Source organism: Tachysurus vachellii, chromosome 4 (genome assembly GCF_030014155.1).
Source record: "Tachysurus vachellii isolate PV-2020 chromosome 4, HZAU_Pvac_v1, whole genome shotgun sequence".
In the NCBI taxonomy this organism is placed as follows: Eukaryota; Metazoa; Chordata; class Actinopteri; order Siluriformes; family Bagridae; genus Tachysurus; species Tachysurus vachellii.
In genome coordinates, this window is record NC_083463.1 from 449,107 (window position 1) to 477,015 (window position 27,909).

At 42.2% G+C, this 27,909-nt stretch overlaps 2 pseudogenes; both read right to left on the reverse strand.

Annotated features, from left to right (window-relative positions):
• Positions 1-27,909, reverse strand: part of LOC132844118 (uncharacterized) — a 103,835-nt pseudogene that overhangs the window by 39,950 nt on the left and 35,976 nt on the right.
• Positions 12,747-27,154, reverse strand: LOC132844122 (NLR family CARD domain-containing protein 3-like; annotated as a pseudogene).

Below are 27,909 nucleotides of genomic sequence, written 5' to 3' on the forward strand. Positions count from 1 at the left end.
TAGTCAGTATACAAGCAAGGATGCTGCCAGGATCGCCCTCGATAGTGCCGAAGCCTGTGGTATATCAAGAGTGTCTCTGCCACTGTGGGCAAACCTGCAATGCTTACACTACATTCCAAACCTATGAAAAGAAAAACAAAAGCACTTTGACATGTGCAGTGTTACATTCCAACTAAATTGACATTAATTGTTTAAAACACAACATAAATATTACATACAAAATATGAGAATATACAATGAATCACATTCAAAGCAAAATAATAATGCCAAATTACATTTAACTAGTTAAATGGTGCTAAGAATAGCTACGCTAAAAAAACAACTAAGCTCCTGAAATACTAGACATTTGTGATAATTCAACATGATATATTTTCTGTTTTAGACCGGATGTTATGTAAAGCATGTTATGATGTACGTCAGATGTACTAAGATGTACGTCAGATGTACAGTCTGATGTACTAAGATCAGAAATAACCACACAGTTAACAAGGTTAAGAAATACCCTATAGCTTACATGTAAAATGCTGTTTTCCCCTCTATTTAACAATACTAACTTACAATAGTGACGACACTCAGGTAGATCGCATTTTTCGTAAGTAGTGCTGTTTCGTGGCGTAGCTGGATGATCAATAATCACGTGTTTACTTTAACGTTAGCCAAAACTGTTTTACACAATGCACAACGTGGACGGTGAAATGAAACTTACCAGCTGGCAGAGGATTCTGCCGGGTCTTAAAGCCTTCCTCTAACGCAAATCAAGCAAAGATGTATCCAAAAAGAAAGATTCAATCTCAGTTTAACTTTTGTAATTAGCATTAGCCGTATGACTGTTTCATATGGCTTTCGTATGCTTCTCTGACTTAAATACTAGAAATTTTATTAACTCCATCCACAACACACAATCCATTTAAATAGTTTATTGTAACAACTACAACTTACACAATGAAATCGTGTATTTTGATACATTTCATTAAAATTTTACAAAGTGACCTTCAAATGAAGCACGTTAGCTGTCTGAGCTCGTTGGAAAATATTGTTACATTCCTTAAAATAACCTTTCCAAAACACAACTTTACATTATACGTTAAGCATTTGTGTAATTTATTTAGATTATGGAATAAATGAATAGAACTAAAAGAAAGCTTACCTGAACCAGAGAAAATCCAGAGTCTTCTAAAATGCAGTTGATGAGGGGAAACCCTGTGCAAAATGCTATGGAAACAGACTGCACAATGCGCAATGACAGGAAGTGAAAGGTTGAATTAAGAAATCAAAATATTACGTTTTATGAGTAAACTCAACACTGTGCTCAAACATTTGTCCACCTAACCTATAATTTTAAACTGAGTTAACAATTTGCAAGTTGTATTTTTTTACAGTGTTTTACACACTTTTACTTTGTGTTACAAACATTTTCATATATTTTTGCTCGCATTGAACAACAGAAACAGGTCTATAAAATGGTAGCAGCTCCATGAGGACAAATAACAGCAGAGAAATTAATTTGTGCATGTGTGTGTGTGTGTGTGTGTAGGAGTATTTACACAGGGAATTCTATTTTTTGGGAAACACCTGAGCTGACAGAAGATTTCGAGTTAGAGCTATTTAGAGACCAGTGAGATGTTTCTGGAGGATAAAAGCTGGTTTATTAATTACTTCTGTTTGTCACAACATTTTTATTTAAATGCTGTACAACACTTTAGTATGACTAGAGTATTAGTATGTTATTAAATGTGTGTGTAATGTACACTGATCTACACACTGTGGAAATAATTGTACTTTGTTCTGATGTGAGAAGTGATGTAGATCAGGGGTGTCAAACTCATTTTTGTCTGGGGGCTGCATACAGCTTAATCTGATCTCAAGGGGTCCAGACCAGTAAACTCATAACAGAATTACATAGAACTAACAATAAGTCCACTTTTTTCTTTGTATTAGTGCAAAGAAGAATTAAATTATAAAAATCTTTATATTAAATGAATTGTCCTTTTACAAAAATATATTATGAACAACCTCAGTAGTATGTGCAATTTCAAAAACACTTTTAAACAGTTTAACATTTATTTAAGTGCATTATGCATAAAAACTGAACACAGTTATTGTACAATGGCACAAAACATTTAGTCACAGGTTTGTGGAACTTAAAAACACTGTCCTGCATGTTAACATAAATCAAACATCAAAATATAAAAATGTTTAAAATCCAATTTCCAATTCCGGGAAGCAATTCTGAATACATGAATTGACTCCACACACTTAAAATCTTAAGTGGCAGCTGTTTTAAAAAGAAAATCTTTGTAAAAAAAATTGTTAATTTATACATAAGTATGTATGTTTTTTAAATTAAACAAATTTATTACCCCTCCTTGAACCGCCACCTTATTGTGGTGGAGGGGTTTGCGTGCCTGAATGATCCTGGGAGCAATGTTGTCTGGGGCTTTTTGCCCCGGTAGGGTCTCCCAAGGCAAACAGGTCCTGGGTGACGGGCCAGACAAAGAGCGGTTCAAAAGCCCTTTATGAAGAAAAACAAAGCAAGGTCCGTGACGTCGCCCGGTATGGCGCAACCGGGGCCCCACCCTGGAGCCAAGCCCAGGGTTGGGGCTCGCATGCGAGCACCTGGTGGCCGGGTCTTACCCCATAGGGCCCGGCCGGGCTCAGCCCGAAGGAGCGACGTGGGGCCGATCTCCTGTGGGGCCACCACCTGCAGGAGAAACCGTACGGGGCTGGTGCAATGTGGATTGGGTGGCAGTCGAAGGCGGGAGCCTCGGCGACCCAATCCCTGGACACGGAATCTGGCTCTAGGGACATGGAATGTCACCTCGCTTGGGGGGAAGGAGCCAGAGCTGGTGCGGGAGGTCGAGAGATACCGACTAGATATAGTTGGGCTCGCCTCCACGCACAGCCTGGGCTCTGGAACCCAACTCCTTGAGAGAGGCTGGGCTCTCTACTACTCTGGAGTTGCCCGCAGTGAGAGGCGGCGGGCTGGTGTGGGCTTGCTCATAGCCCCCCAGCTCAACAGCCATGTGTTGGAGTTCACGCCGGTGAACGAGAGGGTCGTTTCCCTGCACCTTCGGGTCGGGGAGAGGTCTCTCACTGTTATTTGTGCTTACGGGCCAAATGGCAGTGTCGAGTACCCGACCTTCTTGGCGTCTCTGGGAGGGGTGCTGGAAAGCGCTCCGACCGGGGACTCCGTTGTTCTACTGGGGGACTTCAACGCTCACGTGGGCAGCGACAGTGACACCTGGAGGGACGTGATTGGGAGGAACGGCCCCCCCGACCTGAACCCGAGTGGTGTTCTGTTGTTGGACTTCTGTGCTAGTCACAGTTTGTCCATAACGAACACCATGTTCAAGCATAAGGGTGTCCATCAGTACACATGGCATCAGGACACCCTAGGTCGGAGATCGATGATCGACTTTGTGGTTGTTTCATCTGACATCCGGCCGTATGTCTTGGACACTCGGGTGAAGAGAGGGGCGGAGCTGTCAACTGATCACCACCTGGTGGTGAGTTGGATCCGATGGCCGGGGAGGAAGTTGGACAGACTTGGCAGACCCAAACGTACTGTGAGGGTCCGCTGGGAAAGTTTGGCAGAGTCTCCGGTCAGAGAGATCTTCAACTCCCACCTCCGGCAGAGCTTCAACCAGATCCCGAGGGAGGTTGGAGACATTGAGTCTGAGTAGACCATGTTCTCCACATCCATTGTCGACGTGGCTGCGCGGAGCTGTGGCCGAGCTCCGGTGCCTGTCGTGGCGGCAATCCCCGAACCCGGTGGTGGATACCAGAAGTAAGGGATGCCGTCAAGCTGAAGAAAGAGTCCTATCAAGCCTGGTTGGCTCGGGGGACTCCGGAGGCAGCTGATAGGTACCGGAGGGCCAAGCGAGCTTCAGCCCGGGTGGTTGCAGAGGCAAAAACTCAGGTCTGGGAGGAGTTCGGTGAGGCCATGGAGAAGGACTATCGGTTGGCCTCGAAGAAATTCTGGCAAACCGTCCGGCGCCTCAGGAAGGGGAAGCAGTGCCCTGCTCACACTGTTTACAGTGAGAGCGGAAATCTGCTGACTTTGACTGGGGACATTCTTGGACGGTGGAAGGAGTACTTCGAGGATCTCCTCAACCCCACCAACATGTCTTCCACTGAGGAAGCAGAGGCAGAGGGCTCAGTTGAGGATTCATCGGTCACCCAAGCTGAGGTCACTGAGGTGGTTGAGAAGCTCCTCAGTGGCAAGGCACCGGGGGTGGATGAGATCCGCCCTGAGTACCTCAAGTCTCTGGATGTTGTGGGGCTGTCTTGGTTGACACGCCTCTGCAACATCACGTGGCAGCTGGGGACAGTGCCTCTGGACTGGCAGACTGGGGTGGTGGTCCCTCTGTTTAAGAAGGGGGACCTGAGGGTGTGTTCCAACTACAGGGGGATCACACTCCTCAGCCTCCCCGGAAAAGTCTATGCCAGGGTACTGGAGAGGAGAATTCGGCCGATAGTCGAACCTCGGATTCAGGAGGAACAATGCGGGTTTCGTCCCGGTCGTGGAACACTGGACCATCTCTATACCCTCACCAGGTTGCTGGAGGGTTCATGGGAGTTTGCCCAAGCAGTCCACATGTGCTTTGTGGATCTGGAGAAGGCATTCGACTCTGTCCCTCGTGGTGATCTGTGGGGGGTGCTCTGGGAGTATGGGGTCCGGGGCCCTCTGCTAAGGGCTGTCCGGTCCCTATATGACCGGAGCAGGAGTTTGGTTCGCATTGCCGGCAGTAAGTCAGACTTGTTCCCGGTGCATGTTGGACTCCGGCAGGGCTGCCCTTTGTCACCGGTCCTGTTCATTATTTATATGGACAGGATTTCTAGGCGCAGTCGGGGGCCGGAGGGAGTCCGGTTTGGAGACCACGGGATTTCATCTATGCTTTTTGCAGATGATGTTGTCCTGTTGGCTTCTTCAAATCAGGACCTTCAGCGTGCACTGGGACGGTTTGCAGCCGAGTGTGAAGCGGCAGGGATGAGAATCAGCACCTCCAATTCCGAGGCCATGGTTCTCAGCCGGAAAAGGGTGGCTTGTCCCCTTCAGGTTGGTGGAGAGCTCCTGCCTCAAGTGGAGGAGTTTAAGTATCTTGGGGTCTTGTTTACGAGTGAGGGAAGGATGGAGCGGGAGATCGACAGGCGGATCGGTGTATCTTCTGCAGTGATGCGGTCAATATACCGGTCTGTTGTGGTGAAGAAAGAGCTGAGCCGCAAGGTGAAGCTCTCTATTTAATAGTCGATCTACGTTCCTACCCTCACCTATGGTCATGAGCTTTGGGTTATGACCGAAAGGACAAGATCCCGGATACAGGCGGCCAAAATGAGTTTCCTCTGCAGGGTGGCTGGGCGCTCCCTTAGAGATAGGGTGAGGAGCTCGGTCACTCGGGAGGAGCTCAGAGTAGAGCCACTGCTCCTCCACATCGAGAGGAGTCAGCTGAGGTGGCTCGGGCATCTGTTCCGGATGCCTCCTGGACGCCTCCCTGGGGAGGTGTTCCACGCATGTCCAACCGGGAGGAGGCCCCGGGGAAGACCTAGGACACGCTGGAGGGACTATGTCTCTCGGCTGGCCTGGGAACGCCTTGGTATTGCCCCGGAGGAGCTGGAGGAAGTGTCTGGGAAGTCTTGGTGTCCCTGCTCAGACTGCTGCCCCCGCGACCCGGCCCCGGATAAGCGGTAGAAGATGGATGGATGGATGGACAAATTTATTATGTTGGCTTTGTAGAAGCCAACATTCTGTTTTCCTATTTAAGCTTAGACAAAAATTTATAAAATTTAATGCGGCCTATGGCTTTTGAGCCATATGCACCAAATTCGGATATGTTGTAGACCCTGGTCTGAAGTTTGTTGCTATTACTTTTCTAAGTGATCCGAATACCGGTACTTCCGGTACCGGGTCTCAAAATGGCCTTTTTTCCCATAGGCTCCCATTATAAACTTTGGAGGTTTATAACTCGGCAAGTTTTCAAACTATCTACACCAAACTCGGCCAGCTCCTTTAGGGTGATACTCTAAACAAAGTTTTAAATTGGTGTACCAACTGGCCTTTCTGTTGTGCCGCAGCCCCGCCCCAAAATATGCAAAATCAAAAAACTTTTTACAACATGGACATGTGACATATCAAAACACTCAGAACAATGAGGGGAACTACCTCACATGTATTCTGATGATGTCACGTGATAATAAAAAATTTTGCACAACATGGGCATGTGATATATCAAAACACTCAGCACAATGAGGGGAACTGCCTCGCGGGTATTCTGATGACGTCACATTTATTTTTAGAATTTAGAATTTATTCATGGAAAACCCCTTGAGATGCAGCATCTCGTTTTCAAGGGGGACCAGAAACATACAACAGATAAAGTGAATTTGATACAATACAAAACAAACAAAACATTACAAGACAATTCTGCTCACAGATCCCCCCTCCCCTCCCAGGGCCATTTCAGAATCTCCAAGGTATATAAATGTATACAAAGACAGTTATTTCAGGAACCATAACAATTACAAAAACTGACAATCAGTTTTCAAGAACAAGATATTTCAAGGAACCATTACAATTTAACGCATTTACAATCAGTTTTCAAATAGGTTAACAACAATGTTCTAAAGGAGCCTAAAGTAGTATTAGATCTCACAGATGGAGGCAGATTATTCCAGTTTGAAGGAGCATTAAAACAGAAGGACCTCCGACCGACTACTTTGCACATAACAGGGACAATAAAAGTCAGACATTGAGAGTGTCGAAGAAAATAACGGAGTATATTGTACAAAAAATCTTTTCAAATATGGTGGTAAGTTCAAATAGATGCATTTAAAAATAAATTGAAGCCAGTGATACTGTCATCTTTTATCAGGCAGCAACCAGTTAAGCTGATTATATAATTGGCAATGATGAGTTCTATATGGGCACTTTAAAATGAACCTACACAGATTATTAAATAGAACATCTAGTGGTTTAAGATATACATTGTACGTGTTTTGATAAACTATATCTGCATAATCAATAATTGATTAATTGGGTAATTATCTTTTTTTGAACTCTAAATGTAAAACTATTTGATGACCTGTATAGAGGCATTAAACAAGAGTATGTTCTTTTTATTATATAATCAATGTGTGGTTTGAAATTTAATTCTGGATCAAGCCAAATTCCCAGATATTTAACAGAGGTCTCTTTTGTCACTGGAGTACCAATATCAAAATACAGGGTAAGTTCAGCAGATTTAAGAGAATGATGAGTACCAAAGAGCATACATAATGATTTTTTCATATTAAATTTTAAAAGGTTACTTTTAAGCCAATTTTGAACTGATTTGAAATCTGTCTGTAATTTGTTCCGAAGAAGTAGTGAGTTGGAGCTTGAAAAATAGACAACAGTATCATCTGCATATAAATGTACTTGACAGTTATTACACACTTGTGGGAGATCATTAACAAAAATAGAAAAAAGAAGGGGCCAAGGATAGAACCCTGTGGCACACCTTTATCCATAATACATTCATCAGACTGTGCATCTTTGAATTGAACAAACTGTTATGGAGATAAACATTGAACCATAAGAGAGCATTTCTATTAAAAACTATGGATTTAAGCTTGTCCAAGAGCAAGTAGTGATCTACCAAGTCAAAAGCCTTAGAGAGGTCAAGAAATATAGCACCTGTGCATTGATTCTTATCACAGGTGGAGAATACATCGTTAGTGAATTTGAGTAAAGCAGTTGTAGTAGAGTACCCGGAACGAAAACCTGATTGATAAGGAGATAATATGTTTAATTGATTAAGATATTTATATAATTGTTGATAAATAATTTTTTCAAATATTTTGGTAACTGTACAAATAATAGAGATTGGACGATAATTACTTAAATCTGTATTATCACCTCCCTTAAATATTGGAGTTACTCTTGCTGTTTTCCAAACAATTGGAATGGAACTCATATCTAAAGACATATTGTACAAATCAGAAAGTGGATATATTAATATACTGGATCCAAGTTTAAGAAATTTAGCTTCCAACCCGTCAGGTCCAACACTACCATTTTTTAATTCAGAGATGGCTTGAAATACTTCAGATGGCTGAATTCTAGAAAATGAAAAGGATCCATCAGTTTGATTTGATGAACTAGAAGAAACTAAATAATCAGAGTATAGTGAACTACTAATTTGAGAGAAATGTGCATTGAATGCCTGAGAGATCATAAGAGGATCAGAAATAACATTATCATTAACAATAACGCTATTAATAGAGTCATTATTTGATTTATTAAGGAGGTGATCTAGATGTTTCCAGAACTGTTTAGGATTATTCCAATTTTGACTAAAGACATCCTTATAGTAGTTAGATCTTGCATTCCGAGTTTGTGTTTTGCAGTGGTTCCTAAGTTGTCGATATACTTCCCGATCAGTAGGGTCTCTAGATTGTTTACATTTTTCCCACGCTTAATCACGTTTTTTAAAAAGGCTTATTAAATACGGACTAATCCATGGGAGATGTTGACCTTTCACACGAATCGTTTTAAATGGAGCATGTTGATTAATTACATTGTTAACTTCAGAATAGAAGAAATCCCATGCATTCTCAACAGAAGGAATTAAGTAAAATCTAGTCCAATTAATATTAGCCAGGTCATTTATAAATTGTTCAGTATTTATATTTTTGCATTGTCTGACTTTAATATATTTGGGTGGCAGTTTGGGTATTTTAATTTTCCACACACAGAAAACAATTGAGTGGTCACTAAAGCTGTCAGACAATATGCCCGATGTACTTATTCTATCTGGATTTGTAACTAGTATCCAGTCCAGCAAAGATGAGGAACGACAACCAGTTCTGGTTGGTTCTTTTATTAACTGAGTAAAATTGGCACCTGCAATCATATTTCTGACACTCGAGGAGGAACGGTGAAGCCAATTGCAGTTAAAATCACCAAGAGCCACCATTTCACTGTTTTTTCTGAGAGAATTAATTGTATTAATAATTGACTTAATTGAATCAGATGAAGCAGATGGTGGTTTATAGATATTACTAATAATTATATGTTTGTTGTCATGGAAAATTATTTTTACAATAAGTGATTCAAAATTAACCGGCTCAACAGTTGAAATGAGAAGTTCACCTGTTAAATTTGTAGAGACATATGTTACTAACCCACCTCCCCTGGAGCCCCTGTCAGCTCTAAAAAGAGCATAACCATCCATATTTATTTCAACATCTGATATTGTAGTGTGTAATCATGTTTCAGAAAGAGTAATGATATGAGGCTTATGATAGGAAACCCAAACTCTCAGAAGATCAATTTTTGGTACTAGACTTCTTATGTTAAGGTGGATTATTTTTAGGCCCTTAAATGATTCTATTCCTCAAATTTAATAAGTATGATATGGGGCATAGGAGAGGACATAAAGCAGAAGACATACATTGACAAACACAAAACAGACAAACACACAGACAAACAGGACATGACATACATAAAAGTGAAAAATAGGAGGCTCACTGCAATTGCAGATAACAGGTACAGCCTGCTGCTTCTCTACAATTTTAATTAACTGTAGGGCTAATAATATAAGGAAAATCAAATAGTGTAAAATTAAATTAAATGTGTATTAAATCATCAGAGAAAAATAGACTCAGAATAGCAAGCACTTAAGAATCACAATTTGCCCACTAGGTATTTCAGAGAATTACACTCACTGAGGTCTTACGACATTGGCATAGTAATGTGCGACAGAACGCCGCAGAATCCGGCAAACATAGAACATGCTTGGAGATTACAATCAAAAAAAAAAAAAGTGCTTGCAGTGACATGACCAGGCATGTACAGTACTTAAATAAGAAGTTTAAAGTATTTACCGCTTATGGTGTGTCTTTCGTAATGTCAAACGTTATTTAGCCATTAGAACGATGACCAGAGTATAAGTTACATCATGGAGAAGAAACAAAATCCCAAAAAAACTCATGTGCTTCCCCGGGGGTGCGAAAAAGCTTGGGTTTGCCATCAATGATGACTCTCAGAATAGCAGGGTATAGTAATGAATAACTTTTTCTTGCTTCACGCAGCTTTTTCTTAATGTCATCGTATTGGCAGCATCTTTTAAGCAGATCAACGCTGAAGTCGGGATTGATGTATATGCGTCTGCCTTGAAAGCTGATCTTTTTTTTTTCTCTGGCCAATCGCAAGATTTTTAGTTTATCCTGGAAGTGTAGAAACTTTACAAGGATAGGCCGTGGGGATCTCGCATTAATTATGGAGCTGTAAGTAGGAGAACGATGAGCCTTTTCAATCACTGGCGGTGTGAGGAAGCTGTCACTGCTGAAAAGGTGGCGTAGAAGCTGGATTATGAAGCTTTCCATGTCGGTTCCTTCACTGTGCTCAGAAACATTAGTAAAGCGAAGATTGTTAACCCTGCTCCTGTTCTCGGCATCGTTAGCTTTTTCCCTCAGGTATGTGTTCTCCTTTTCAAGTGCAGCAACTCGTTTAGTCAGATCTTCCATATTACATTCATTGGCACTTACACGATGCTCTAACTCTGTGATTTGGTCACATAGTGTAGATAGTGACCCTTGTATATTGTTTAAAGTTGTCTGCACAGGTAGAATCATATTGTCAATATGGGCAGTCGTTTCCATTTTGCTTTGTTGTATGGCACCCAAGATTGTTTGGAGGGAAAACTCACGTCGATCCATATTCTCCATTGTGACGATGTTTAATAGGAATTCTTTCAATTGTTGATAGAAAAAACGTTTAGGTTTAACTTTAAGTCAGATGAGTTTTATAGCACCTACTCAAGAAGTCATTTTTAGTGCAGCAGGCTGAGACCTTTTGGAGCACTCAGTCAATAGTGTGACTATTGGTTTCCATTTGTGTTTTGTGCTCGTCTCCACTTGCCTCCAAATGTTTTGGCATCCTATCTTTCTGTCCACTTGCCTCCAAAAGTAACACTGACCCTTATGTCCACTAGCCTCCAAAAAGCACCAGCCTTTTTGCGAAAACTTGCCTCGTCAAAGCCAACATCAAAGTTTGTCGCAACGAACTTTACAAATCTAGTTTTGAAACTTGGCATCTTTTAGCCTGCACAAGTGCATCAATATCAGGCATTATGTCCTGAGTAGCAGCCAATTTTAGAGTCACATTTAAGTGCTTATGTGTGAGCTTTGAGTGCAGCTTCGTTTTATTAATGTTCATTACTGAAAAAAGGTGCTCACAAAGGCATGTAGTCCCAAACATGCACAACATTTTTGCAGACAGTGCTGTTAATTTAGGATAGCCTGGCAGGAGATACTGATAAAATGTGTCCAAGCCCACAGAGGCAAATGTATCCTTCACTTTTATATCACACTGCAAATCAATTATTTTAAGTTGCATGTCAATGGGCACATCAGAAGCTCTGACTGTGAATGGTGAGCGAAAAACTGCGAATTCTGTCTCGAGTTCGCTAAAGACCTGAAATCGTTTCTCAAACTCCCTCAGCAACCCTGAAAGCTTGTATTTGTACTGTCTCACTTCAGGATTAATGCTTGCTGCGCACACATATCTTAGACAGGGAAAATGAGCAGGGTCACCGCTTGCCATCTGCGTCTCCCATAATGTGAGCTTTAACTTGAATGCACGTATGCTGTCATAATACTGTGTTACAACTTTTTTGCATCCTTGCAACATTTTATTCAGATTATTCAAGTGCTTCCTCAGACCCACCAGCATTTCATTTTCCTTCTGTCTTCTTAGTTCTCTGTGCAAGCTGTTGTATTTTTCACCATGCTGAGTTTCAAAGTGGTGTTATATTCCTAATATTATTCCCTATATTCCAAATATTATATTCCTTAAGCACCGAAACTTGCTGCATGCACACCAGGCACACGGGTTTCCCATTCACCCCCGTGAACATATAGGAATAGGTCCGTTTTTTTTAAAAATCTGACACTCTGTGTCCACTTTTCTCTTTATTTTTTTTTTATAAAGACATTATGTTGATGAGGGTTCCAGAGCCAACAGAAAAGCGGGTAAACTGATAGAACCAAACGCCAGTCAGACCCTGAAGCTCAGCATTACCATCTGCTGGTAGTTCCGCCAAAAATGAAAATGATTATTTTCATATTGCAGATTTATCCCCTGGGCCAGACTAAACTTCCTGGTGACACCCCGATGTAGATCTTTCAGTATTTTCACAGAGACGGTAAAACTGTGGGTGGTCATGTTTTTTAATAACCTTCACACACAGAGACATGTGTCTGTGTGTTGGTGCGTGCCGGATTATGAGGACAAATGACCTGAATACATACCATTGCCAGGGACAGAAGACAACGTAGACAGAGATCACGAAAAATAACAGAGTTTATTGACAAAGTATGGTGGATGAAGTGAGCGAGGGTGCAACAGTGCAGGCGAAGCTCCAACCCACACACATGGGCTGACTGGAAACAGATCCACGAGGATTAGATCCTTGCCTTGGTTGGACGAAGAACTTGGGGAACTACTGAATAGAGAGTGAGAAAGAGTCAGGTTAGTAGACACAGCGTGCAGCAGCAGCTAGCGTGTACGAGACCGGACAATGTGTGTGTGTGTGAGTGTCTTTTATGCAGTGCAGTAATGATGGGTGCCAGGTGACAATGATTAAAACTCAGGTGATGATGATCTGGTTTGCTGAGTGAGGGGAGAACCTGGCAATTCCGTGACAGTACTCCCCCGAGGGTCTGCTCCTGAGGACCGCTGTGACCTCCGGTGCCGAGGTGGGCGGCCTCTACTTTGGGGTGCGGGTTTGTTGGGGTGGGCAGTGTGGAAGTCACGGAGGAGCTCGGGGTCCAAGATGTCGTCCTTGGGGACCCATGAACATTCCTCTGGGCCGAATCCCTCCCAGTCGACAAGATATTCTAACCTGCCACCTCGGCACCTGGAGTCCAGGAGTTGCCGGGCGGTGTACATGGCGTGATCCTCTTCTAGAGGGGGGGTTTCTTCGCCAGGTCCTGTGAGGGGAGAAGGAGAGACAGATGAGTGGTACAATTTAAGAGAGGAGACGTGGAAAACTGGGTGAATCTGGTAGTGTGGGGAATCCGGGGAGTTGGAGCTCATAGGTTACCAGATTGACCTCTTTCACAACGACAAATGGACCAATAAACCGGGGGCTCAACTTTTTGCAGGGTAGGTGTAGGCGGATATTCTTCGTGGACAGCCAGAACCTGTCCCTGACCTTGATGTTGGGTGTCGGGGCACGCCGAACATTGCTGGCGCCTGACAGCCCCCTGCAGGTGATGGTGCGCTGAGTTCCATACCCTCTCGCTCTCTTGGAACCAGTGCTGGACCGAAGGGACTTCTGATGGCTCTTCTGTCCAGGGAAACATGGGAGGTTGGTAGCCGAGCATGCACTGAAAAGGGGTTAGGCCGGTGGGTTGCTGACGCAAGGAGTGCTGTGCGTACTCTGAAAACTGGCTGGTTCTGAAACTGGCTCCAATAATTCTGGCGACAATGGCAGAAGGTTTGGAGGAAACGGCCAACGTCTTGGATCTTCCGTTCAGTTTGGCCGTTGGACTGCGCGTGATAACCGGAAGAGAGGCTGAGGGTCACATCTAGGAGTTTGAAGAATGATTTCCATACCCTGGAAACAAACTGAGGACCTCTATCAGACACAATATCTTCGGGTAGGCCGAAGTATTGGAACACATGCTGAAATAACAGCTCTGCACTTTCCATGGCTGTGGGCAGACCCTTGAGGGGTATGAGTCTTAACATTTTGGAGAAATGGTCTACTACCACAAAAATGCAGGTGTTACCTTGTGAGGCTGGGAGGTCCGTAACGAAATCTACTCCCAGATGTGACCAGGGACGATGAGGAATGGGTAGAGGATGAAGTTTTCCACTGGGAAGATGACGTGGTGTTTTTGCCATAGCACAATCCTTACACCGCCTCACAAAACTTCTGATGTCCTGAGCCATGTTGGGCCACCAGAAGCGATGTTTCAGCAGTGAGAGGGTTTGCTGTATGCCAGAGTGACCAGTGCCTGGAGAGGTATGAGCCTTAGTGATTAAGGGAACACGATGAGACAACGGTACGTACGTGTGACCACCTGGGCAGCCCAGTGGGACAGTTAGTGTTCGGAATCATGTCCTCCTCACTCCACTCGATGGGGCAGATGAAGACCTTGTCCGGAAGAATGGCTTCGGGAGGCGTGTGGTCATCTTCAGGGGAAAACATTCTAGACAACACATCAGCTTTGCAATTTTTAAGCAATAATGAAATCAAAGCATGTAAAGAATAGAGCCCACCTGGCTTGTCTGGCTTTCATCCGTTTAGCTTCCCGGAGGCACTGGAGATTTTTATGATCCGTCAGCACAGTGAAGGGATGCTGGGCGCCTTCAAGCCAATGTCTCCATTCCTCCAGTGCCAACTTAATGGCCAGGAGTTCCCGATCGCCAATGTCGTAATTCTTTTCCACCGGATTAAACTTGTATGAAAAGAAAGCACATGGATGAAGAGTAGGAGGGTTTCCCTGCTGCTGAGAAAGAACGGCTCCCACTCCAGTCAATGACGCGTCTACTTCCACAATCTTCCGCGTCTTTCTGGATCTGGATGGGTTAGAACTGGTGCTTCACAGAAAACTTGTTTTAGATGATTAAACGCTTTACCCATTTCTGCAGTCCAGTTGAGCAGTTTGGGCTTACCCTTCAATGGCGACGTGAGTGGAGCTACGATGCTGCTGAAATTCTGGATGAAACGATGGTAGAAATTTGCGAACCCCAAGAATTTCTGAAGGTCTTTTACTGTCGATGGTGCCGGCCAGTTCTTCATGGCGTTCACCTTCCCCTCATCCATGCTGACACCCTTATCCGAGACATGATATCCCAGAAATTGGGTCTTGGTTTGGTGAAACTCACATTTTTCAGCCTTTAGGAACAGGGAATGTTGACGCAGCCATTTCAGAACCTCCTTCACATGTTGGAGGTGCTCAGCAGGGCTTCTGGAAAATATAAGAATATCATCAATGTATATCATCACATACCGATTCAGCAGGTGTCGAAAGATGGCATGCATGAAGTCCTGAAAGACGGATGGAGCGTTCACCAGGCCATATGGCGTGACCAAATACTCCCAGTGGCCTGTAGGGGTCACAAAAGTGTTTTTCCACTCATCTCCTTTTCGGATACATATGAGATTGTATGCGCTGTGAAGATTGAGCTTGGTGAAGATTTTAGCACCTCAGAGCTGTTCGAGAGCTGATGAGACGAGGGGAAGCGGATAGCGGAATTTCTTGGTGATTTGGTTCAGCCCTCTATAGTCGATACAGGGTCATAACCCACCATCCTTTTTGGAGACGAAGAAAAAGGGGGATGCAGCAGGGGAAGTTGACGGTCGTATATATCCTTGGGCCAGAGCTTCTTTGATGTACTTGTTCATGGCCTCTTGCTCGGGGATAGTTAAGGAACAGATTTTTCCTTTAGGCACTGGTTCACCCGGAAGGAGGTCAATGGCACAATCCCAAGGCCGGTGAGGTGGTAGTTTCGAAGCTCTCTTGGGACAAAAGACATCTTTGAAAGTGGTGTATTCTGGTGGGATAGAGACACACACATTATTCTTAGGGCTTTCAATAGAGGTGCTGCATACCTTCATTGGCTTAGGAGGACGACGTGGTTTAGGGATTTTCAGAAAGCAACGAGGAAAACAATGGTCACTCCAACGCTTCACTTCACCCCTGTCCCAAGAGAGCTCCGGATGATGCTGAATCAACCAGGGTCTTCCCAGGATCACCTCGGAAGTTGAGTTCTCCAGGACCAGAAGTTTGATTTTTTCCTGGTGAAGACCCACGGTCAGTGTGAGATCACTGGTACAGTGGTGGACAGAGGCCAGTCAAAGTTTGGACCCGTAGTCTCTGGGGTATCTGTTGAGTCGGGTGCAGAGCTGGGCGGAGATGAAGTTCCTGGCTGACCCCGAGTCGAGCAAGGCGGACACTGTAACGGATAGATTGGGACGAGATAACTGAACTTTGGTGGAGAGTGGAGTGGTAATGTGTGGTTCAGGTTGAACCGTACTCACCAATGCTCTCGGAGGACGGATGGGACATTCGCCAATGGCATGTTCCTTGCTCGCACAGTACAGGCACAGGCCCTGGGTCAGCCGTCGATGATGCTCTGATAGTGAGATCCTGGTGGAGTCGAGCTGCATGGGTTCAGGTCCCGGAGCGGGTGGTTCTGGCAGGAGAGTCTGTTGAGGAACATTAGAGGTGCACGATAGCATACGACTTTCCGTTCGAATGGCTCGTGGGATGAAATTCTCCAACCCCATGGTGTCATCGAAGGCAGATAATTGCAGATGAAGTTCTGGTTTTAAGCCATTATGGTAGGTTGTCAGCAGCGCTCGCTCATCCCAACTGCTAGCGGCTACTAGCGTGTGGAACTGCAGTAAGTAGTCGGCCGCCAATGATTTCCCCTGTTTAATATGATAAAGTTTATCACAAACAGTTGTATCTCCAGCAGGAATACCAAATACCTCTTGGAAATAGGCGGTGAATTCCTTGATGGAGTATAAAAAGGATCCATCTTGATGCCAGATGGATTCGGCCCAACGGGGCGTTTTTCGGGTGAGTAATGAGATTATAAATTAAATCTTGCTGCGATCTGTGGGAAAACGAGACGGTTGCATTTCAAAGATCAGCGAACATTGGAGAAGAAATCCCTTACATTCTTCCGCAACGCCTGAGTAGGGTGCTGGTTTGGCCATGAGAACTGTGACGACGGTAGCACTGTTCGAAACGGTGATCTGGGTGTGCGGCGGTTGTCCCGGTGTCTGTAGCAACTCCTGTCTCAGCATATCGACCAGTCCTTGGTAGGTGTCCGAGTTTTGAGAAGACATAATTTTGTGGTCACAATGGAGACAGAGATGTGTTTTGTCAGTCTCATCAGCAGTGGATAAAGCTAAATACAGTTGTAAACAAGGTCTAAAATGCTTTGAGCCTGTTTACTTGCAACCACTTCCAGAGGTAGTGGAAAATGCATTCGCATTGGATTGTATTTCAAAGTGTAAACACTCATGCAGTCGAATGCATTCCAACAGCCACTAAAGACCAGCTACTCTCTGCCTATTGACCCAACAGGTGATCCTTATGGGACATCTTGAGAGAACGTGCACCAATGCAAGATACTCCTACTTTGCAGCATAGTACTAAAACATAAAATGCACCAAAGCAAGATACTCGTACTTTGCTGCATAGTACCAAAACATACAGATTGCAATACAAATCGTAGTTGCTATCCATGTCCTTTTCAGTCGCTTGCATTTCTCTAACCGTAGCATGCTTGTGAATAGCCATGTAACGATGGTTTATTCATTAATTCATTCATTAGAACTTGTGCATCACACTGAGCACTAGAATTAGTTGTGTTGACTACTTGGCTAACATTATTCCCTCACTGTTGTACCTCTCTTTCTCACGTTTACAGCAATTATGTGACGAGACATTGGTGGAATTGGTGCAGAGTGAAAACATCCACACCAGAGAAAGAGAACGTAAGTCAGCAAATTTTCCTTCTTGACCCTGACAGTGTTGGATGTGGGAGGGTTGAGCATCATACTAGACTGTTTTACATGGACTGCTGTTTTAAAGACTTTGTTGTGACGACTCACACTTTGAGTAAAATATATCCCTCTCTGTTCATGCCTTTCCATCACTTGAGTGTCGGGGATGGGTGTGATGCTGACATGAAATGTAAGGACAGTTTACACTATGAGGACAGTCATATTTTACACACTTGATGATAACCTGCCGGGTTGGTTGTGGCGGCCTTTTAGGCTTCGTTTACACCTGGTATTAAGATGCGTTTTGTTAGTCTCATCAGCAGTGGATAAAGCTAAATACAGGTGTAAACAAGGTCTAAAATGCTTTGAGCCTGTCCACTTTCGACCACTTCCAGAGATAGTGGAAAACGCATTCGATTGGATTGTATTTCAAAGTGTAAACACTTATGCAGTCGAATGCATTCCAACAGCCACTAAAGACCAGCTACTCTCTGCCTATTGACCCAACACGTGATCCTTATGGGACGTCTTGAGAGAATGTGCACCAATGCAAGATGCTCGTACTTTGCAGCATAGTACCAAAACATACAGATTGCAATACAAATCGTAGTTGCTATCCATGTCCTTTTCAGTCGCTTGCATTTCTCTAACCTTAGCCTGCTTGTGAACAGCCATGTAACGATGGTTTATTCATTAATACTGTACATTCATTTGAACTTGTGCATCACACTGAGTACTAGAATTAGTTGTGTTGACTACTTGGCTAATATTATTCCCTCACTGTTGTACCCCTCTTTCTCATGTTTACAGGAATTATGTGACGAGACATTGGTAGAATTGCGCAAATGCAGAGTGAAAACATCCACACCAGAGAAAGAGAACGCAAGTCAGCATATTTTGCACCAAAGCAAGATACTCATACTTTGCTGCATAGTACCAAAACATACAATGCACCAAAGCAAGCATTCAATTGGATTGTATTTCAAAGTGTAAACATTCATGCAGTCGAATGCATTCCAACAGCCACTAAAGACCAGCTACTCTCTGCCTATTGATCCAACACATGATCCTTATGGGATGTCTTGAGAGAATGTGCACCAATGCAAGATACTCGTACTTTGCTGCATAGTACCAAAACATACAGTACAATGCACCAAAGAAAGCACTCAATTGGATTGTATTTCATAGTGTACACACTCATGTGGTGAAATGCCATCAATGAGGACAGTATGAGGACAGTCATATTTTACACACATGAAGAAAAGCTCCTGGGTTGGTTGTGTTGGCTTTTTAGGTGTTCAGCTGTCAGAAGTATACAATTAGTTGTTCAACTGTGCTCTTTCCTCAGTTTGTCTCTGTGAAACTGCTGTTGTGTAATGTCTGCAATTTAAGTCCTTTTTTTGTGTAAGATGTGTAAGCATGGGGTAAACATAGCAATGTCCAGTTAAACCCAGATTGTGTGTGTGTGTGTGTGTGGGTGGGTGTGTTTGTGTGTGAGTCTGTGTGTGTGTGTGATGTCCTGTAAAACCCAGACCCAGTCTTCATAGCTATGGGTTAGGGATGTGTATTCAATTCAATTTATTTTAGAGTGCTTTTAACAATTTCCAATTGTCTCAAAGCAGCTTTACAGAAGTATGGAAACAGAAGAGAGAGAAAAATGTGAATATATACAGTACAATTAAAGTTTAAAATTAATTAAAAAATTTAAAATACAATATATCTATCCCTATCTATCCCTAATATATCTATGAGCATGCCAGAGGCCATCCTCATTTGGGTGACACTCTACAGTAAATAGTGTAAATGTAAATAATGTCCTTTCTACAACAGTTTATAATAGTGCAACCGAGAGATCCTGAGGAACTAATGGGTCATTGTAAACTCTGAGTTCAGCACAGACCTGATTGCTGATAAAGACCAGATCATACAGCTGACTGACACAACACTCGTTCAAAATGGTGTATGTGTGATCTGTTAAACCCAGATTGTCCTCATAACTATGGATTAGTTAGGGGGTGTATGTGTGTGTATTGTCCTGTTAAACCCAGATTGTCCTTATAACTATGGGTTAGTTAGGGGTGTGTGTGTGTATGTGTTATGTCATGTTAAACCCAGATTGTCCTCATAGCTATGGGTTAGTAAGTTGTGATGTCCTGTTAAACCCAGATTGTGCTCTTAACTATGGGTAAGTTAGGTGTATGTGTGATGTTCTGTTAAATCCAAATTGTCTTCATAACTAAGGGTTAGTTAGGGGTGTGTGTGTATGTGTGATGTCCTGTTAAATCCAGGCTGTCCTCATAACTACGGGGTTAGTTAGGTGTGTGTATGTGTGTGTGTGTGTATATATATATATATATATATATATATATATAAATTCTAATGAATAAATTCAGTATATTTCTATGGAAAAAATACAAGGTTCAATGATGAGAAATACCTGTTACTTACAATAAAAACATAATCTCAAACTATTCAGTAATGTATTTAACCCTCATTCCTAAACAAATGCATGCATGAATATGTATATTCTTACTGGGGAGACACCTTTCATTAACTGTTATCTAGTCTACTCTCATATTGCTTTTTAATTCAGTTTTTTTTATTTTTATAGCTAAATAACTCCATATTTCACTTAGGACCCTCTTCTCAGATTACAAACCCAGGGTTGTTTTCTGGCGTGTCTCACAAGATCAACACTTGCTAATTAAATGTTTTTTTTCTATATGCTTATATTGAAGTTTTGAAATTAAGTAATGTGGTTCTCCTATGGGTAAAATTAAACTATGATTCCCATATTTAATGATGTATGCTAGATGATGCCCAGATTAACTACAGTAAGTCCTCATACAGTAAGTCATGACTAATTCAGGATATGCACACTCCCGCATACTCCCGCCCTGTCCTCACAGTCCTGTAGAATATCAGGTCTTAATATTTCCAGACTGTTTCACTAAAACTGAATTCTGAGCAGTCAGAATTTTAGCCCATGCCATAAGGAGTAGTTTAATATTATCATCTCTATGACGATGGGAAAGGTGTGTCCCCATAACTCAGTGTGGTACTTATTTTGGGAAAAAGTCCTAATAAACCACCCGTACCTGTATGTGTGTGTGTGTGTGTGTGTGTGTACCTCAGTATCTCCAGTGTACAGTGTGTATTCTTCAGTCCATCAGAGAGCAGCTTCACTCCTGAATCCTGCAGTTCATTGGCACTCAGGTTCAGTTCTCTCAGACTGGAGGAGTTTGAGCTGAGAACTGAGGACAGAACTCTACAGCTTTCCTCTGTCAGTTTACACTCACGCAGACTGGAAGAGAAATGATGAAATATCAGAACACTGATCTCAAACACACAAACACAGCCATAATCCAGCTAAAGTTGAAGATGTAACAGAAATGTCAGTGTGTTTGTGTCACACACACACATCAGAGGACAGGACACCACATCAGCACATTTACAGGAGCAGGGACGTCTTTCTGCACTCCACAATCTCTCAGCTACAGTTTATTATAAGCCATTAGGACATGTACATAACACACACATGTGAGAGCGAGCAGCCTACAAACACTACACTCTGATCTGTGTTCAAGTTTCTACAACCCACACTGCAGATACAGTGCATTTTATTACAGAAAATAAAGAATTATACAGCTGTACACTACCAGTTAATAACATGACAATACTAGTCGTACTTTACACTCAGTTATATGTTGGATTTCACAGAGACACTAAAACAGTTGGTGTGTGTTGTTCTCTGTGCTCGTACAGGTACAAATCTGTCACCTCTAGACCTCTGATTTTACACACACACTGGTTCAGATGTTTGGTGTGGACCTGAGTACAGGTGGTGTGTTCACATACGTCCAAACACATCCAAACTAAAGAGAAAGATTAAAATTTTTAACCTTATAAACGATTCTTGATGATGATTTGTATTTTTTATAAAATATAGATGTGTAAAAATCTATCATCGATCATAAACAATGTAAATAAAAGATATTAGAAAGAACATTGTACTGTTTACTACAGATCTATTTCAACACAACTTAGTGAACCCTTCTTTCTCCACAGAGTAAATGGGATCATGTCTTTCATGCCTCCACAACTGAGAAGTGAAAGTGGGGTTTTCTTCTCAAATCTGAGCTCCTTCCCTGTTTACAGAGTGACGTCACATCAGCACGACTGCACACGGCATCAGAAATAAACAAAGTCAAACTTCTTACCTTTAAATGAGTGACACTGTATATACACAAGTATTAGCTTTAGATGGATCAACATACAGACATATTCGTTTGTTAAATCTAAAACACTGACTATACACATAGCAGGAAATCTAACCCACCTTGTAGGTAAAAATCTAACACAACACTAGTGTGTGTTACACTAAAGGATTTGTGTAGGTGGGCTTCAGGTGGCTATAAGTGACATGGTAGAATGTAGTGTACCAATGTGTAATATTTTATCAGTACATAATGATGAACAGAGAACAAAACCAGTCTGTTACAACGTTGTACAACAAAAATATAGATTCTCTACAGCTGCTTCTAAATACAAACACAGTCCACAGCTTAAAATCTCCAAAATCTACAGAAAGTTTCGACAAAACGAAACCTGACGTCTCTTCAACAGTAACGGTGATAAACCTGACCGACCGTCACGTGCAACCGTCTTTGTGTTCACCGTCTGTTTTTACCACATCCACCATCTTCTCATGCAGTGAACTAGACAAAAAAACTGTGTCTATAATTCAACCACAACAGATTAACAACAATCACGACCCAAGAACAAGAATGTGATCGGTCATTAACAGTTTGGTGTCTTTGTCGAGCTCCAAGTAGAACAAAACAGGACTTTTTAATAACAGCGGTCACGACACTACACTCACCTGTGACACATTATTCATCCTCTCTCTTTTTACCTGCTTGTACACTTGATAAGCAAAGAAAAAAGAACCCCATCAAAATAAAAGTCTTCATATAAACTCCATCCTCTACAAACAGTTCAGTGTTAGAGAAAGAAAATCTTCATCACTCATCTGAGTTAGCTGCCTAGCTTGTTTCTAACATAATAAAAAGATAAAGCTGAACATTTTCCCACTTCGTCCGTCCAATGTGTTGAGGTCCAAAATGATGATTGATGTTTTATTTACCACGAGCTCAGTCCTTGGTAAAGTTTAGCAGTAGTGCAGACTGAAGGAGACTTTTGTTTTTCCTTCGTATTGGGTTAAATAAAAAACATTTATGTTTTATTTTTATTAGAAAGAACAATAGAGTAAAAAAGCCATGACAGAGTGAATCTCCCCACAACACTGTGTCACACAACAAAAGATGAGGAACTTGAACATAAAGAGATACTTGAAGGACATTAGAGTGTTGTAATATTTACTTTTTATATTTTCTATCCATATTGATCCCATTTTGTCAGTCTGAGAGTTTTTCTGAAACATTTTGAGAGTTTTGTTAAATGTCACTTTCAAAATAAACAGAAAAGAAAAAGTCTTTCACTGGTGTTTAGTTCAGAAATGTCTTTAGTTCTTAAATGCATGCAGTTATTTTGTAGAGATGTTTTTACATAAATTTTAGAGAACACTTAATTTTTCATGATTCATATATAAAAGCTATAAAATGACTCATATGATAAGATTTTGTCCATGTGGCCCAGCCCTCAGTTCAGATATAACATGTTAGTGTAAAAAGTGAAACAATCTTCTGTAAAAGTACCAGAGGTTTGTTTAAAGATGATTAGAGGAACTATTAACTAACATTAATCCAAACAGTGCAGTTCAGTGTTACATTAAAATAATAAACCATGCAGTAATACATTTATAAATAAAAATACTCACTCAGCTTTTCTGGAGGCTTTGACCACTGGCAGCAGCCTCAGAAGACATTCATCTGATGGATCATATTTCCTCAAATCAAACACATCCAGCTTCTGTTCTGAGTTCAGTAACACAAACAACAGAGCTGACCACTGAGCAGGAGAAAGTCTGGTTCCTCTGAGACGTCTGTAACCTCCTCTGTTCAGGTAAGTTTGTACTTCCTGCACTAGTGAATGATCATTCAGTTCATTCAGACAGTGGAACAGATTGATGGATTTCTCTGGAGATGGATTCTCCCTGATCTTCTCCTTGATGTACTCCACTGTTTCCTGTTTGCTGTGAGATCTGCTTCCTGTCTGTGGTATTAAGTCTCGTAAAAGAGTTTGATTGGTCTCCAGCGAGAGACCCAGAAGGAAGCGGAGGAACAGGTCCAGGTGTCCATTCTTACTCTGTAAGGCCTTGTCCACTGCACTCCTGAGGAGATCAGACAGGTTTGACGTCCTGAAAAGATCAGACAGATCAGAGGTTTGATGTTCTTTTACATTTCTGCTGATGAAGGAGAGAAATGTGAATAAAGCAGCCAGAAACTCCTGAACACTCAGATGTACAAAGCTGAACACCTTCCCCAGGTGAAGCCCAAACTCCTCTCTGAAGATCAGGGTACACACTCCTGAGTACACTGACACTTCTCTGACATCAATGCTACACTCTCTCAGGTCTTCCTCATAGAAGATCAGGTTTCCTTTCTCCAGCTGGTGGAAAGCCAGTTTTCCCAGTGCCATGATACTCTCTCTGGTCTGCTGAGGATCAGGGTCACATTTCTGATGGTACTTTTGGTCTTTGTGTTTGATCTGAAAGATCAGGAAGTGTGTGAACATTTGAGTCAGAGTCTTGGGGATCTCTCCACCCCCTGCTTCACCCAACATTCTCTCTAGAACAGTGGCTGAGATCCAGCAGAAGACTGGGATGTGGCACATGATGTAGAGGCTTCTTGAAGACTTCAGGTGTGTGATGATTTTATTGGCCAGGCTCTGATCACTGATCCTCTTCCTGAAGTACTCCACTTTCTGAGGATCACTGAAGCCTCGTACCTCTGTTGCCTGGTCTACACACTCAGGAGGGATCTGATTAGCTGCTCCTGGTCGAGAGGTTATCCAGAGGAGAGCAGAAGGAAGCAGATTCCCCTTGATGAGGTTCGTCAGCAGCACATCCACTGAGGCCGACTCTGTCACATCACACAATATCTCATTCTTCTGGAAATTTAGAGGAAGTCGACACTCATCCAGACCATCAAAGATCAACACCACTTTGTAGGAGTTACAGTCTATTGATTCTAGTTTTCTTATTTCTGGGAAAAAGTAATGAAGAAGTTTCATTAGACTGAGATTTTGCTGCTTCATCAGATTCAGCTCTCTAAAGGGAAGTGGAAACATGAAGAAGACGTCCTGATTTACTTCTCCTTCAGCCCAGTCCAGAATGAACTTCTGCACAGAGACTGTTTTTCCAATTCCAGCAACTCCTTTAGTTCTGATTGGACTTGTCTTTAAAGATCTCATTACATTGGATGGGTTTCTCCTGTGTTGCTGGTCTCCTGGACGCTGCCTCAATCTGTCTCACCTCATGTTCATTATTGACGTCTCCACTCCAACCCTCTGTGATGTAGAGCTCAGTGTAGATCTCATTCAGAAGTGCTGAGCTTCCAGGCTGTGAGATTCCTTCATTAATTCTTTTAAACTTCTCTCTCAGCTTGGACTTCAACGTTGGCTGACACACAGAGGCGAGTTCTAATAAACAAAGTAATATCTAGTTTAGTAATAAATAGTTATAATGCAAAATCATACAAACACTGCTATTAATTCCTGACTGATGTACTAAATATTATTGAAGCTGGACCGTGAACAGATACAACATGATATTAAAATTAAATTTAAAACTAAAAGTGTTCATATCTAAAACTATTTCCTCTCTCTAAAGTGAAGCTGATGGAATAAAGTCATGACTCAGAGCTCTTACTGTTGTGCAGTGTGTTAGCGAGATCTGTGTGGTTCATGTTCTTCAGGATGTGCAGTGGGATCTTCAGCGCTCCCTCTGTGACACTGTGCAGATCCTCCTCATCCTCCACCTCCCTCTCAGTGCATGCTGGGTAATCTGGACTCAGGAGCTTCCTAAACCTCTTCAGCTCATTCTTTATCAGAGTGATGACTTTGTGTTCCAGCTCCTGGTTAGAAACATACAGGAACAGATCTAAATATTATCATGTTACACAGTGAGAGAGGCTTTTATTTTATCAAAAGAAGAAAAGTCTATTTTTACTATCACATTTAAAACTCATACAACTGATTACCCTTAATGCTGCTGCACATCAAGACATTACAAGGGATCACAACACACACATTACACACTTTAAAAACAACACACACACCTTGAATATAGAGTCCAGCTGATTTGTGCTGATGTTTGATTTTTGTGGTCTGTGAACAAACAAAACCCATCATGTAATATGGACTATATGTATTCATAGCTGCACAAATCACACACTAATAAATACAGACACAGATATTTAACACTATCCACTTAACACAATACACTGATTTCAGGATTTCCTAACTGACACCAAGATGTTTAGAAACAAATGTTTGAATAAATGAATAAAATCTTTATATTGTCATTAATGTCCCAGGTGTAAATGTTCTTCTGTAGCACCACAGACCCTCCAGCTCAGGGACTGCAGACTGAACTGAACTCTTAAGGCACTTTTCCTCACTGCCAGTCCGAGAGCTGCAGCACTGCACAGTTTAGTGTTTTACTGCTTCAACACCTGATAAAGCTCATGAAGGGCTTCATAATGAGACGAGTGAGTTTGATCAGGTGGAACACTGCTGTAAAACACCTCACAATACTGACCTCACATCAGTAGAACTGTCTCTGTCTCTGAAGTGTACTGGACAATCCATTGACGCGTCACTCTTCATGGACACACAGCTGGGTTCTGGTGAGTCTGATCTCTTTCCCTCCATCATTCTAGAATAGAAATATCAGCAGTAATTAATACTCGGCTGTCCCAGCACTGTTAAACAATGTGTTCATCATTCAACACCAATAATTCCATCTTTTTAATTCAAATCCAGTCTGTACACTTATTCAAACAGGAGACAGGCCTCATAAGTCAGGAATTACACTGATATCAGGAGTCCCAATCACAGCTAATTGACTCAGCTGGGTCTTAAAGCCTGTAGAGTTCACTGACACAAAGCTATGCTGCTCTTATGCTCCACATTACACAGTCCTTTTTACTCTTCTCTCAGTGAATGATTTGTCTAAACTGTTCTTAGATCAGATCAGTGATATATTCACTGCTATTAAACACCTTAAAGCAAAGTTGAGTTCCTGTGTTAACTAGTGAGTGTTTAGAGATACAGATGTGTTCCCATGAGACGGTGTGTATTTATTGCTGGTGAATGTAAAAGTAAGTCACCTCTCGTCTTTCTTTAAGTCCTGTTTTCCAGACACACTCATGTTGGAGGTCATGTCTCCTTCTCCAGATTACAGCAGGACACACGTTTACTTCACTCCAACATCAGTGTGTTAAATTAAACCCTGAATCAGCAAGGAGGTCACTTACAGGAACGCTATCAAGTTATAAAACAACCTGTGTACATTAAAGCTTCAGTACAAACCCACAAAACCCTTCTGCATCTAGTGTTACTTCAATGTGTTTATATATTAGAGCTTTAGATACTCACTGTGTTTTTACTCCTGACATCTTTTAGTTTTCACTCGTCACTCCACAGAAAGCTGCTGACTTTCACTCTTACTGTCTAACTGGTTTGTCTGTTTTATGCTGCTGACTTTCAATTTCATTACAGTTTATACTGCAGAGGGGGGAGGGCAGAGACAGACAGACACACACACACACACAAACATGGGCGTTGGAAGCAATATTATTGGTCTTAAAAAGTGGGTGGGTCCTGTGACTCCGGACACTCCAGTGTGTGTGTAACACTTCCCAGTGTGCAGAGAAGAATACACACAGGGGGTTGCACATTTAAAAAGGTTTTATTCTGGTTATCATAAACTATAACACACCATCACTCACGAGGGAATCACACAAGAGCGCAGAGCCATAACCACTCCATGTAACACTGCCGCCACCTGCTGGCGTTCCAGGGGCCTGTTTCAGAAAGGAGGTTCAACCAACTGTGAGTTTAAACTTGAACTCTGAGTTAACAAACCCTGTGATGGGAAACAGAGTTCTCGGTTACAGAACAGAAAAGAGTTAGTTTTATCAACTCTAAATTGACTGACTCTGAGTTAAGCGCATGCACCACAACTAAAAAAAAACCATTATCAATGGAGCGCAGATATAACGAGTCACCATGGCAACAGCATCAGACAAAAAATGGTCTGCATATTTATCACCAACAGCACTGGAAGTGCTTATGCAAGCATATGGAGAATATGAACACGTATTTAAAAAAAAACCTTTATAAAAAATCAAACCCTATACACCTTTAAAAGGTATATTTTTAATGTAAACTTCTCCCTCTAGTTACACACTTTGTTCAATTTAAGGATAAT